Source organism: Phyllobates terribilis, unplaced genomic scaffold, assembly GCF_046119375.1.
Source record: "Phyllobates terribilis strain yellow unplaced genomic scaffold, ASM4611937v1 Scaffold_4__5_contigs__length_816908805, whole genome shotgun sequence".
NCBI lineage: Eukaryota > Metazoa > Chordata > Amphibia > Anura > Dendrobatidae > Phyllobates > Phyllobates terribilis.
This window is the reverse complement of record NW_027362764.1, coordinates 631,269,542-631,285,719: the sequence shown is the minus strand read 5'-3', so window position 1 is coordinate 631,285,719 and position 16,178 is coordinate 631,269,542.

Genomic DNA, 16,178 nt, shown 5'->3' with positions numbered 1-16,178 from the left:
ATGTCCCATAACCATAAATGGGGTACTGGTGGCGGGATTCGGGGAGTTTGGTGACTCTTATAAGGACCATACTTCCCCCACCAGTTGATCCTCGGAAAAATTGTGGGTGTCCGCTATATTCATGGGGACGCCAAGGACTAGCCTGTGGCCAGGGTGACCATAAAAACTAACTGTGGCACTGAGTCCCATAAGATCGGGGTGGTTAAGGACCTGCTACACCCAGTAATAATTGGGCAGAAAGCAGGCGTACCATGCAACTCAGGAAGGAGCCAGTTCCACCATGCTGAATCCCCAATGCAATTGGAGACTAATGAATTCCCCCTGTGTCCTTCCCGATGACAAGGACGAGATGGTGACCAAAGAGGCTGAGATTCCTGAGTTGGGAGTTTCTGGGGGGAATTTTGGTACTGCTCAGATGCAGGATCTCACATTGAAAAATGCCTTTGATAATGTGTCTGTAATAAATGGGGTTGCTCAAGAGCCGGGGGCTGACACCAGGTTCCCATATTTTACCCTAAATGAGGAACAGTTGGTGGTGCCAGGACCCTATAGGCGTAAGGTATTAGGCCTGGCCTATTGTCATATCTTGGGCGGGCATCTGGGAGTAGACAAAACTCGGGAGTGGGTCCTACAGAGGTTCTACTGGCCTGAATGTCCCAGAGAGATTGCTAATTACTGCCGGTCCTGCCCCACCAGTCAGCTGACTGCCCCCGTGTCCTGCTTCTGAAGCCCTCTAATGCAATTGCCTATCATAGAGGTCCAATTTGACCAGATTGCCATGGTCCTTGTCGGTTTATTGGTTAAATCTGCCAGGGGGCACCAATAGATTCTGGTAGTGCTGAACTATGCACCTCGGTACCAAAAGGCGGTACCACTGAGAAACTCCTCCACCTGGAGAATAGCCAGAGAACTAGTGCATATTTTCTCCCGGACAGGCCTGCCAAAGGAGATCCCAAAGGATGGGATTGCCTACTGCCGTACCTGCTGTTCTCCATCAGGGAAGTTCCCCAGAGCTCTACGGGATTCACAGTTTGAGCTGCTATACGGACGGCAACCTCGGGGACCTCTGGATATAGCAAAGGAGACCTGGGAAGCAGAGGTTACACCCCACCGGAGCATCATCGTGCATGTGACCCAGATGCAGGACCGGATCGCAAAGGTGATGCCGATTGTGAAGGAGAGCTTCCTCCAAGCACAAGAAGCCCAGGCAAGGGTCTATAATCAGACTGCAAAGCTAAGACCATTCAGTCCTGGAGACCGGGTATTGGTGTTAGTACCCACGGTCGAAAGCAAATTTCTGGCCATCAACTATAAAGTCCACCAGCCAGGAAGAAGGAAGCCATACCAGATATACCTTCTTAAACCGTGGTGAGACAGGGAACTGGTGGAAGCTACCTGTCTGGGGGTCAATCCTGAAGCCAGGGTCGAGGATGTCACAGAGGCAGAGACACTGTCACTGGCCCAAATGTAACAGTGCCGAAAACTGCTTCAGTAAAACCGAGACCTGTTTTCAGATCTACGCAGGTTGAGGAGCATGAGATCATGACGGAACCGCATGTAGGGGTGAACCAGAGGCCATATTGAATTCCTGAAGCCCGCCGCGATGTGATCTCCAAGGAGGTGCGGAGAATGTTGAATCTGGGTGTCACTGATGAATCAAAGAGCGGTTAGTCCAGCTCCATTGTTCTTGTGCCAAAGCCAGACGGAGAATGGCGTTTCTGTAACAACTACAGAAAGTTAAATGAAGTGTCTAAATTCTACGCATATCCGATGCCTCGAGTTAATGAACTTATTGAAAGGCTGGGGCCAGCCAGATACATCACCACCCTGGACCTAACAAAAGGGTATTGGCAAATTCTCCTGTCTCCAAGTGCCAAGAAGATGGCCTTGTCTACACCTGACGGGTGTTTCAAGTACACCAGGATGCTGTTTGGTCTGCAGGGAGCCCCAGCTACCTTCCAGAGGGCCATGGACTGGATCCTAGCCTCGCACAAGAAGTACGCAGCCACTTACCTGGACGATATCGTGATCTTCAGCCCAGATTGGGAAAGTCACCTACAGAAGGTCCAGGCAGTACTGGATGCGCTGAGAATGGCTGGCTTTACCATAAACTCGAGGAAGTGCGCTATGGGAAAAGAAGAGGCGAAATGGGCTACATTGTCGGAAGAGGTGAAATAAAGCCGCAAGTGAAGAAGGTGGAAGCAATCCAAAATTGTCCGCAACCGGTCTCCAAGAAACAGGTTTGAGCGTTTCTAGGAATTGTGGGATACTATTGGCGATTTATCCCGAATTTTGCCATGATAGCCGCACCCCTGACCAACCTGCTTAAAGGTACAAAGACGGCAATGGCCAAATGGTCTTTTGAGGCGGAAATGGCGTTCCAGGAATTGAAGCTTGCTTTGTGTAAGCAGCTGGTTTCGATTGAACCTGACTTCAGTAAGGCGTTTATGGTCCAGATGGACACCTCAGTGGTTGGGGTAGGAGCCCTGTTGTCTCAAGAAGTAAACTGGGAGGAACATTCCTTTCTATATCTAAGCAGAAAACTCTCTGCCTGTGGAAAAAGCTACGCTATTATGGAAAAAGAGTGCTTGGTTATCAAATGGGTCTCTAGCGCTCTAGGACTTTAGCTTTCAGATGGAGCATGGGCCCGGCAAAGTACATGGTAATGCAGATGCCCCGTCCAGACTTCCATGTTTAGCAAGTGAAGGTGCCAAAACCTTCAGCTTTGAGCACAGTAGGGGATATGTGACATAAGGACTGTTCTGTACCTTTTTGTTTACAGATATGCCTGAAAGGCCTTGTTTATTTTATGAACTTTGCCATGGTTTATGCTGTTTTTTAATAAACCACCTAGAAATTTAAAGAGACAGTGTTCCGTGTCTACCCCCGAGTGCAGAAGAGCGAGCCACTCTTCCACAATATAAAATATATATATATATATATATATATATACTGTGTGTATGTATATGTATATATTTATTTATATATATATATATATATATATATATATATATTACACAGTTGTGCTCAAAAGTTTACATGGTTGGGTGAAGCCATTTATTGTCAAACTACTGTGCTTTCTCTTTTTAAATCTTAATGACAACCAAAAACATCCAAATGACCCTGATCAAAAGTTCACATACCCCATTGATTTTGAACGGATAACATGCACAGAATTTGACACAAATGGGTTTGAATGGCTACTAAAGGTAACATCCTCACCTGCGACCTGTTTGCTTGTAATCACTGTGTGTACATAAAAGCTGCGTGAGTTTCTGGGATCCAGACAGACTTTTGCATCTTTCATCCGGCCACTGACGTTTCTGGATTGTGAGTCATGGGGAAAGCAAAAGAATTGTCAACGGATCTGTGGGAAAAGGTAGTTGAACTGTATAACACAGGAAAGGGATACAAAAAAATATCCAAGGAACTGATAATGCCAGTCAGCAGCATTCAAACTGTGATTAACAAATGGAAAATCACACAAACGGTCAGGTAGATCAACAAAAATTTTGGCCACAACTGCCAGAAAAATTGTTTGGGATGCAAAGAAAAACCCACAAATAACATCAGGGGAAATTCAGGACTCTCTGAAAACTAGCGGTGTGGCTGTTTCTAGATGCACAATAAGGAGGCACTTGAAGAAAAATGGGCTGCATGGTCGAGTCGCCAGAAAAAAAGCCATTACTGTGCAAATGACACAAAGTATCTCTCCTACAATATACCAAATTGCACAAAGACAAGCCTCAAAACTTCTGGAACAAGGTAATTTGGAGTGATGAAACCAAAATTTAACTTTTTGGCCACAATCATAAACGCTACATTTGGAGAGAGGACAAGGCCTATGATGAAAGGAACACCATTCCTACACTAAAGCACGGAGGTGGATCGCATATATATATATATATATATATATATATATATATATATATTTATTATATAATATATTATATACTGTAATGCCATTAACTCAGGGACAACAGTGAAATTTTAATCTTTGGCTGGGCATATGATTTCATACTATAAGATCTATTTTATCATTTAAAATAAAAGTTCAAAACATTTTATACTTTATGACAAGCACCATCATTTTGAAAGTCTGTATATTAGTAGAAATGTCAAAACACCACTGTCCCAAATGTTTAACAGTTTACATTGTAAAATTTTCTGATGAATCGTAACTGTTTTGTTCTATATTTGCCCGGCCACTTTTCATAGCAGTCAGTATAAATGTAATTATTCCACTCCTGACTAATGCTCATTAAAAAAGCCGTAATAATGAATCCCAAATTAGCTAATCCAAACTAAACAGAATAATATACTACTGTATATAGCAGCAATGTTCCCTCATGATCGGAAAGAGAACTGTGGATTTATTATAAGATTTCCTTGTAAGTTACGTTAGAAATAAACCTGCAGCTCAGAGTAAGGGACCATTGAGCTGGGACTCTACTAATTTGGCCATTGACATATAAAGGTTTCAGACCTTAATTAGCCTGTTAGGGTTATGGCTTGTTCACTATCATTGTTAGGAAAGGTCAGGTGATGGAAGTTTCCCAACTTTATAAAAACCCAGCCTCCTCTAACCTTGTGCCAAAAAAACAGTAGCCATGGGTTCTTCTAAACAGCTGCCTAGCACTCTGAAAATGGTGGAGGCCTACAAAGCAGGAGAAGGCTATAAGAAGATAGCAAAGCTTTTTCAAGTTGCCCTTTTCTCAGTTCAAAATGTAATTAAGAAATGTCAGTTAACAGGAACAGTGGAGGTCAAGATAAGGTCTGGAAGACCAAGCAATATTTCAGTGAGAGCTGCTCATAGGTTTACTAGAGAGGCAAATCAGAACCCATGCTTGACTGCAAAAGACTTTTAGAAAGATTTAGCCGAATCTGGAGTTGTGGTACATTGTTCTAGTGTTCAGAGACACCTGCACAAAAATAGCTTCCATGGAAGAGTCATCAGAAGAAAACCTCTCCTGCATCCTCACCATAAAATTCAGCGTCAGAAGTATGCAAAAGAACGCATAAACAAGCCTGATGCATTTTGGAAACAAGTCCTGTGGACTGATGAGGTTAAAATAGAACTCTTTGGACACAATGATCAAATGTATGTGTAGAGAAAAAAGGGCATAGAATTTCAGGAAAAGAACATCTCGCCAACCATTAAGTATAGGGGTGGATCAATCATGCATTGGGGTTGTGTTGCAGTCAATGGCATGGGGAACATTCCATGTGCAGAGGGAAGAATGGATTTAATTAAATTTCAACAAATTCTTGATGCAAATATAACACCTTCTGTAAAAAAAAATCTGAAGTTGAAAAGATAATGGCTTCTACAAATGGATAATGATCCTAAACACATGTAAAAATCCACAATAGACTACCACATAAGGCGCAAGCGGAAGGTTTTACAATGGCCCTCACAGTCCCCTGATCTGAACATCATTGAAAATCTGTAGCTAGACCTCAAAACAGCAGTGCATGCAAGAGGACCAATGAATCTCACAGAATTGGAAGAATTTTCCAAGGAAGAATGGATGAAAATCCATCAAACAAGAATTGAAAGACTCTTGGCTGGTTACAAAAAGCGTTTAAAAGCTGTGATCCTATCAAAAGGGGGTGCTACTAGGTACTAACCATGCAGGGTGCCCAAACTTTTGCATCAGCCCATTTTCCATTTAGTAATTTTTAAAATGTTAAAGATGGAAAAAATAAATAAAATAAAAAAATTATATACACTGTGTGCAGAATTATTAGGCAAGTTGTATTTTGGAGGATTATTTTTATTATTGATCACCAACTATGTTCTCAATCAACCCAAAAGACTCATAAATATTCAAGCTTAATATTTTTGGAAGTTAGAGTGTTTTTTTTTTAGATTTGGCTATCTTAGGAGGATATCTGTTTGTGCAGGTAACTATTACTGTGCAGAATTATTAGGCAACTTAATAAAAACCAAATATAAACCCATCTCACTTGTTTATTTTCACCAGGTAAACCAATATCAGTGCACAAAATTTAGAAATAAACATTTCTGACATGCAAAAACAAAAACAAAAAAAATTTGTGATCAATATAGCCACCTTTCTTTATGATGACACGCAACAGCCTTCCATCCATAGATTCTGTCAGTTGCTTGATCTGTTTTCGATCAACATTGCATGCAGCAGCAACCACAGCCTCCCAGACACTGTTCCGAGAGGTGTACTGTTTTCCCTCTCTGTAGATCTCACATTTTATGATGGACCACAGGTTCTCTATGGGGTTCAGATCAGGTGAACAAAGGGCCATGTCATTATTTTTTCTTCTTTTAGACCTTCACTGGCCAGCCACGCTGTGGAGTAGTTGGATGCATGTGATGAAGCATTGTCCTGCATGAAAATCATGTTTTTCTTGAACGATACCGACTTCTTCCTGTACCACTGCTTGAAGAAGTTGTCTTCCAGAAACTGGCAGTAGGTCTGGGAGTTGAGCTTCACTCCATCCTCAACCCGAAAAGGTCCCACAAGTTCATCTTTGATGATACCAGCCCATACCAGTACCCCATCTCCATATTGCTGGCGTCTGAGTCGGAGTGGAGCTCTCTGCTCTTTACTGATCCAGCCTCTGGCCCATCCATCTGACCCATCAAGAGTCACTCTCATTTCATCAGTCCATAAAACCTTTGAAAAATCAGTCTTAAGATATTTCTTGGCCCATTCTTGACGTTTTATCTTATGTTTCTTGTTCAAAGGTGGTCGTTTTTCAGCCTTCCTTACCTTGGCCATGTCCCTGAGTATCGCACACCTTGTGCTTTTTGATACTCCAGTAACGTTGCAGCTCAGAAATATGGCAAAACTGGTGGTGAATGGCATCATGGCTGCTTCACGCTTGATTTTCCTCAATTCATGGGCAGTTATTTTGCGCCTTTTTGGCCAACACGCTTCTTGCGACCCTGTTGGTTATTTGCCATGAAATGCTTGATTGTTCGGTGATCACACTTCAAAAGTTTGGAAATTTCAAGACTGCTGCATCCCTCGGCAAGACATCTCACAATTTTGGACTTTTCAGAGCCCGTCAAATCTCTCTTCTGACCCATTTTGCCAAAGGAAAGGAAGTTGCCTAATAATTAAGCACACCTTGTATAGGGTGTTGATGACATTAGTCAACACCCCTCCTCATTACAGAGATGCACATCACCAGATTTACTTAATTGGTAGTTGGCTCTCAAGCCTATGCAGCTTGGAGTAGGACAGCATGTATAAAAAGTATCATGTGATCAAAATACTAATTTGCCTAATAATTCTGCACACAGTGTGTGTGTGTGTGTGTGTGTGTGTGTGTGTGTGTGTATATACACTGTATATATATATATATATATATATATATATATATATATATATATATATATATATATATACAGTCATATGAAAAAGTTTGGGCACCCCTATTAATCTTAAGCTTAATGTTCTATAAAAATTGGTGTTTTTGCAACAGCTATTTCAGTTTGATATATGTAATAACTGTTGGATACAGTAATGTTTCTGCCTTGAAATGAGGTTCATTGTACTAACAGAAAATGTGCAATCTGCATTCAAACAAAATTTGACAGGTGCATAAGTATGGGCACCTCACCAGAAAAGTGACATTAATAGTTAGTAGATCCTCCTTTTGCAAAAATAACAGCCTCTAGTCGCTTCCTGTAGCTTTTAATGAGTTCCTGGATCCTGGATGAAGGTATTTTTGACCATTCCTCTTTACAAAACAATTCCAGTTCAGTTAAGTTTGATGGTCGCCGAGCATGGACAGCCCTCTTCAAATGATCCCACAGATGTTCAATGATATTCAGGTCTGGGGACTGGGATGGCCATTCCAGAACATTGTAGTTGTTCCTCTGCATGAATGCCTGAGTAGATTTGGAGCGGTGTTTTGGATCATTGTCTTGCTGAAAGATCCATCCACTTTGTAACTTCATATTTATCACTGATTCTTGAACACTATTGTCAAGAATCTGCTGATACTGAGTGGAATCCATGCGTCCCTCAACTTTAACAAGATTCCCAGTGCCAGCATTGACCACACAGCCCCAAAGCATGATGGAACCTCCACCAAATTTTACTGTGGGTAGCAAGTGTTTTTCTTGGAATGCTGTGTTTTTTTGCCACCATGCATAACGCCTTTTTGTATGACCAAATAACTCAATCTTGATTTCATCAGTCCACAGGACCTTCTTCCAAAAAGAAATTGGCTTCTCCAAATGTGCTTTTGCATACCTCAGCCAACTCTGTTTGTGGCGTGCTTGCAGAAACGGCTTCTTTCGCATCACTCTCCCATACAGCTTCTCCTTGTGCAAAGTGCCTTGTATAGTTGACCGATGCACAGTGACACCATCTGCAGCAAGTTGATGCTGCAGCTCTCTGGAGGTGGTCTGAGGATTGTCCTTGACTGATCTCACCATTCTTCTTCTCTGCCTTTCTGATGTTTTTCTTGGCCTGCCACTTCTGGCCTTAACAAGAACTGTCCCTGTGTTCTTCCATTTCCTTACTATGTTCCTCACAGTGGAAACTGACAGGTTAAATCTCTGAGACAGCTTTTTGTATGCTTCCCCTGAACAACTATGTTGAATAATCTTTGTTTTCAGATCATTTGACAGTTGTTTTGAGGAGCACATGATGCCACTCTTCAGAGGAGATTCAAACAGGAGAACAACTTGCAAGTGGCCACTTTAAGTAGCTTTTCTCATGATTGCATACACCTGGCTATAAAGTTCAAAGCTCCATGAGGTTACAAAACCAAAAAAAGTGCTTTAGTAAGTCAGTAAAAAGTAGGTAGGAGTATTTAAAACAAGAAAATGATAAGGGTGCCCATACTTATGCACCTTTCAAATTTTGTTTGAATGCAGATTGCACATTTTCTGTTAGTACAATAAACCTCATTTCAAGGCAGAAACATTACTGTGTCCAACAGTTATTACATATATCAAACTGAAATAGCTGTTGCAAAAACACCAATTTTTATAAAACATTAAGCTTAAGATTAATAGGGGTGCCCAAACTTTTTCATATGACTGTATATATATATATATATATATATATATATATACACTGTATATATAATATATAGCCAAAGGAAATGTGTCATCATTAACTTTAGGCTTTTTAGAGATCATTTCATCTTCAACTTACTTAACTGTTCACAATAACAGTAATTTTGACCAGATGTGCCCAAACTTTTCCAAGCCACTGTATATAGCCACAGTAAAAATATAGTATAATACAATATAGTAATGCACAGTATAGGATACCCCCAGAAGAAGGCACAGCGCCGAAACGCGCGTAGGGTTGATGGTACCTGGACTGACACCCAAATAAATACACATGTAAGTAAGATTATCTTTACTTGCTTTTGAGTGCTAAATGGAATCATTTGTTTACTACTTATTTAAGCACTGTGCACCTTAGCATCTTAATGGAGCCCTGATACCTCATGTGCTTACAGCTGAGTTAGGGTATGGGTTTGACATACCCATACCTTTATTTGCTCCATTCATTGATTCTTAATTTTTCTATCATGTGATTGTTCAGTTCTTGGTATCTCCATCATAGCTTACTATCAATGTATTCATGCCACTTTTTCATTATGTATGTCTTTTTAAATTTTGCACTATTAATAAACTATGAACTTTTTGCATATTAATGCTCTCATACGTCATTTTTTTCTATATGAATTGCTATTGTAGACGTTGAACAGCTTCTCATTGTTCCATTGTAGAGAATTAACTGTATATGTGACCTTTGGTGGTCAATTTGTCTCACAGTATAGGATACTGAATACTGTAGTCACTCCGGTGTGTCTGTGTTTCTAGCCTCCCAAGGGCGGTATTGTGAATTATTGTCTATTTACCATAATGCTGTTAGAGCCACAAGTGCCATTTGAAAGCCATATAAAACTCTGAGCTGTTTAATCACTATTCAAGGACAATATGCTGTTGATGTAATCCCAAGGGCTGGAGGGTTTAAAAGCTTCTGTGGGAAAATGTAAATAGTAAGGTTTAAAAATCTAAGCTCCACGTTGATAGCGACAGCAATCACTACCCGGAATAAATGAATATAAATGTATTAGAGTAGAACACATTTGTTTCTACATCAGTAGTCTGTCGTTCCCTTTCCCTACCAGCAGGCTTTCTATATATGTTCAAAAATCTCAACTCCACTGATACATCTAGACCAGGAATGCGCAAGATTTTCTGCTTTTAGGGCCACACTATCGATTGTACAATTCCTATGGAACACAATAAAATGTTAACTAGTTAACTGCTGAGTCCCCAAAGGCTATAAACATCCAGATTGTTCATACCTGTTTTAAAACATCCTGTAGAATTATCCTTTCTTCTGTCACTCCACCTCCATCAAAGCTATGCCCCTACTGTTTTTAGATACCTGGGAAAATAAAGTTTTACTCAGACACCAATTAGAATGATTTCAAGCATGAAGGCCAAATGTAGCAGCCACAGATATGAGCAAGAAATTACAGTTTTATAACAAATCATAGCCATTTTTTGAATATTAATGTGATATTTACAGGTAAAACATTAGTCCAAAATTGTACAAATTCATGTAAAAAAACCCATTGCTAATTAGTTTTAATTTATCTTGTGAAAAGTAACTGGAAGAAAATAACTGTGTTTACCATTTTTTCTTCTATTTTAAATAAGTAAAATATCACTTATTTTATTACACCATGTGGAAGATCTATACATTGAAAAGGTTATCCAGTCTTAAGCTCAAAGTCTGCAGTCACTCTATGTGAGGACGCATTGAACACTGCGAGGACTCTCCAGTGTCGGGAATGGCAGTCATGTGACCACGAGTATGCGATATGCACACTCTCAGCCACATTCCGACTAGACTGTCTCCAGCCTCACTCAATATACTTGCATTGAGCGAGGCCGCACCCATCTAGTCGGAATGTGGCTGGGAGTGTACGTATCACATATTTGCAGTCACATGAACGTTGTTCCAGACACCAGAGAGTCCTTACAGCATGCAGCGTGAGCAATATCAGCATTCACAAGCCTGTAGTCATATAGTGTGACTGCAGACTTATAGCTTACGACTGGAGAACCCCTTTAAGAAAAAAAACAAACAAAAAGATAAACATGTGGTCAAAATTGTTGGTACCCCTCGTTTAATGAAAGAAAAACCCACAATGGTCACAGAAATAACTTGAATCTGACAAAAGTAATAATAAATGAAAATCTATGAAAATGAACAAATGAAGTCAGACATTGCTTTTCAGCCCTGCTTCCACAGAATTTAAAAAAAAAAATAAACTCATTAAATAGGCCTGGACTGAAATGATGGTACCCCTGAAAATAATGTGACAAAAGGGACATGTTAAATCAAGTTGTGTCCACTAATTAGCATCACAGGTGTCTACAATCTTGTAATCAGTCAGTGGGCCTGTATATAGGGCTACAGATACTCACTGTGCTGTTTGGTGACATGGTGTGTACCACACTCAACATGGACCAGAGGAAGCAAAGAAAAGAGTTGTCTCAGGAGATTAGAAAGAAAATTATAGACAAGCATGTTGTAGCATCAGCGTCTCTGCCTTCTTCCAGGCAGAGACGCCGTCCCTCTCACCTCCTCGCTCCCTGCTCTCCTTCCCAGCCTGCTGTCGGCGCGCGCAGCCCTGTAGCTTCGGCGTCTCTGCCTCCTGCCGGGCAGAGACGCCGTCCCTCTCACCACGCTCCCCACTTTCCTTCTCAGTCTGCTGTCTGCGCATGCAGTCCCCCGGGCACTGTGCTCAGGGCGCGCGCGCGCGCTCCCCCCCTCTTAAAGGGGCCACACACGCCGTTCTAAGGAGTCCCCGGCCAATTGCCGAGGGTCCTCCCATATATAGGGCACCTCCTCCAAAATGAAGTTGTTGCACAGTTTCTGATCTCTGCTTCAGCCCTCAGGTCCCGCTGCTAGCCTGACTCCTCGTCCTGCCTGCCAGCCTGTTATCTGCCCGTTACCTGCCGAGCCTGCCAGCCTGCTCACCTGGAGCGCTCACCTGTTACCTGCCCTGTCTGCCAGTCCGCTCACCTGGGAGCATCCGCCTGTTACCTGCCCTGTCTGTCCGCTCACCTGGGAGCATCCGTCTGTTACTTGCAGAGTCCGTCAGCCCACTCACCTGGGAGCGCTCACCTGTTACCTGCTGTGTCTGTCATACCGCTCACCGGGGAGCACCCGCCTGTTACCTGCTGTGTCCGTCAGCCCGCTCACCTGGGAGCGCCCACCTGTTACCTGCCTTGTCGGTCTGCCCGCTCACCTGGGAGCGCCCGCCTGTTTCCTGCCAGCCTGCCTGGAGGCTCTGTCGTCACTTGCTGTGACCACCTGCCTGGTAAACCTAGAGACTACTACCTGCTCTGCTGTCACGTACCGTGACCACCTGTCAGCTACCAGAGACTTCTGCCTGCTTGCCGTGTCTATCCGTCATACCGGTCAGTCCCAGCCATCTGACCCATGGGAGCCACCTGCTCTCTTACAAGGTCGTCCCCAGAGTAGCACCTGGTCCCTCAGCCCGGATCCTCCCTGGTCACGGTGTCGTTTGCTGCCGTCTGACCAGGGTCGGTTCGGGTTGATACTTAGTCACGCCCTTCTGGGTCCCTCCTTGCACCTCGGCACAGAGGTTCCACCACCCGGACCCGTAACACATGTTAAAGGTAAAGGTTATAAGACCATCTCCAAGCAGCTTGATGTTCCTGTGACTACAGTTGCACATATTATTCAGAAATTTAAGATCCTTGGGACTGTAGCCAACCTCCCTGGATGTGGCCGCAGGAGGAAAATTGACAAATCAAAGCGACGGATAATACGAATGGTAACAAAAGAGCCCAGGAAAACTTCTAAAGAGATTAAAGGTGAACTTCAAGCTCAAGTAACATCAGTGTCAGATCGCACCATCCGTCGTTGTTTGATCCAAAGTGGACTTCATGGGAGACGACCAAGGAGAACACCATTGTTGAAAAAAAATCATAAAAAAAGCAGACTGGGATTTGCCAAACTACATGTTGACAAGCCACAAAGCTTCTGGGAGAATGTCCTATGGACAGATGAGACAAAAAACATCAGCTCTATGTTCACAGATGGAAAAATGAAGCATATCAAGAAAAGAACACTGTCCCTACTGTGAAACATGGAGGAGGCTCTGTTACGCTCTGGGGCTGCTTTGCTGCATCCGGCACAGGGTGTCTTGAATCTGTGCAGAGTACAATTAAATCTCAACACCGATCAAGGGATTCTATATAGAAATGTGCTGCCCAGTGTCAGAAAGCTTGGTCTCAGTCGCAGGATAATGACCCAAAACACACAGCTAAAAACACCCAAGAATGGCTAAGAGGTAAACATTGGACTATTCTGAAGTGGCCTTCTATGAGCCCTGACCTAAATCTTATTGAGCATCTTTGGAAAGAGCTGAAACATGCAGTCTGGAAAAGGCAACCTTCAAACACGAGACAACTTTAGCAGTTTGCTCATGAGGAGTGGACCAAAATACCTGTCGAGAGGTGCAGAAGTCTCATTGACAGTTATAGGAATCGTTTGATTGCAGTGATAAACTCAAAAGGTCGTTCAACAAAATATTAAGTTAAGAAGAACCATCATTTCTGTCCAGGCCTATTTCATGAGTTTAATTTTTTTTTTTAAATTCTTTGGAAGCAGGGTTGAAAAGCAATGTCTGACTGTCATTTGTTCATTTTCATAGATTTTTAATTTATTACTTTTGTCAGATTCAAGTTATTTCTGTGATCATTGTTGGTTTTTCTTTCATTAAACGAGGGGTACCAACAATTTTGACCACGTGTATATAGTGGCACAGGAATAAAACAAAAATATAGTATTATATTGGCACATGGATTGTAAGAGGTTTGAAAATGGGTTTACTCCCCCATTACAAACATTACAGACTCTGGTTATCTGAACCCTCATTGCTACCTGTTGAATTGTAGAACTATGCTAATGCCATGTTAATGTTATATGTTGGTATATGTAATGCAATGTTTTGTAATATGACAGGTGATTTTTTATGTATGCTTTGAGAACTGAGCAAAAGATACAGTGAAGTGATGAAAGTGTGATGTGAATGGTTGGTGTTGCTTGCATCAATACATTTAATAGAAGATATCCTCTGAGTCTAACCTGGAAAAACAGGATGCCACTGAGTAGCAGGAGTAATGTCAGAAGTTATGAATGCAGAGTATAAAGAGTTAACACACTGAACTGCTGTGTGAATTGAGTCCTGGGGAATATTTAGTTTGCATTAGCTTGACTGTCCATGCCCCTTGGAGGGAACAGAGATTGAGTTTGACTGTGCTCTTTTGTCTTGATCACGGAAGATTTTGTAGACAACCTGAAAGCAGACTCAAGTACACTCAGTTAGAAAGCTAGAAAGTAAGTTATTAACATCCCCCCTAAAAAAAATAAAACTTGTTAAAAACTAAGACCAAAAGGAAGCATGTAAGAAGCTCCATCCTGCACTACAGATGTTGTGGCCAGCCCCTGGAGGAAGAGATTATCCTTGAATGGAGAATGTAATAGAGTTGCTACCATAGAAGGGAGTATAGAGGCCTATTCCTATGTGTGAAGACAGCATGAAGATTGGCCGGCGTCAAAGCAAAGATTAGATATAGCAGAGGGGAGGATAGATGCTTATTTCCGACTGTGAGGATTGCCTCCCAAGAAGTATCTGAGTGCTGAAGCCGCCTGAGTGTAAAGAAAATTCTCACATCAGAGACATCTAGAGACCAGCACCTGTGTGAGGAACTGTGATGCACAAGAGTGTGCAAGTTGCTACACATGAATTACTGTATTGTACCATTGCCAAGAGAGGAGATTTTGAGTAAGGGCCATGACCAGCACTGTAGATATATGCTGCAATGTGAAGGAAACAAAGGGATTGTGTTTGTGAGAAGGAAATGCTGCTGAGGTGTTTGCTAGCAAACTATCATAAGTACAAGAAAAGCATCACAAATGTTATCTCATTAATATGTAAAACAATCAAGCAACAATAAATTGCTGCAGACTTGTTTTGTCCACAAATACGATGCTCTTTTTCTATACAACAGGCACCATGTGAAGAATTAAAGAACCTTAAAAGTTAACTTTTACTTAATAATTTAAATATTTGCATATGCACACAATACAAGACAAATAAAGAAAAATATACCGCCAGAGATCAATGTCAGACACTGAGTATATTGAATACCAAAGGTCGGAAATATGACACCAGTTCGCTATGTATCTGATGGGTGGTCCTTCAATGGGAGGTCTATGTGAACGAAACTGGCAAAGATCCAGCTTCACTCAAATAGTCATTTCATGCAATAATTACATATGATAAGCGTTTCATGACAGAATGTTCTCACCCAGTAAGCAGTGTATGGTAAATGTGTACAAATATACAGTATGTATGTCATGGCCTGAAAGTGTTGCCAACCTTGAGATTGTTCCATAAAGTGAAGTATTTCTCAATTTCTCTCGGAAAATTATTGCAATTACACATGCTTTGTCATACACGTTTACTTACTTTGTGTCTATTTGTGTCTATTGGAACAACACAAAAAAATTAGAAAAAAAGGCAAATTGGACATAATTTCACACTAAACCCCAAAATTGATGGCTTTCCAAAAATGTGGGTAAACAACTTTTGTTTCAAAAAGAAAAATTGATGAAAGGTTGCAATACAGGATAATCTGGATGGTGGATATGCAGCCCCAATCAAGTTCCAAAGAAATTCAAGCTCTCCTGCAGGCTCAGGGTGCAGTGCCAGTGTGAACTATCCGCCTACATTTGAATGAAATGAAACGCTATGGCAGGAGACCCAGGAAGACCCCACTGCTGACACAGAGACATAAAAAAGCTAGACTTGCAGTTTGACAAAATGTACATGAGTAAGCCAAATACTTCTAGGAAAGCGTCTTGTGGAGAGATGAGACCAAGATAGAGCTTTTTGGTAAAGCACATCATTCTACCGTTTACCAAAAACGGAATGAGGCCTACAAAGAAAATGACACAGCATGTAAAGTCAAATATGGTGAAAGTTCAAAGATGTTTTGGGGTTGTTGTGCTGCCTCTGGTACTGGATGCCTTGACTATGTGCAAGGTATCATGAAATCTGAAGAATACCAAAGGATTTTGGGTCGCAATGTAGTGCCGAGTGTC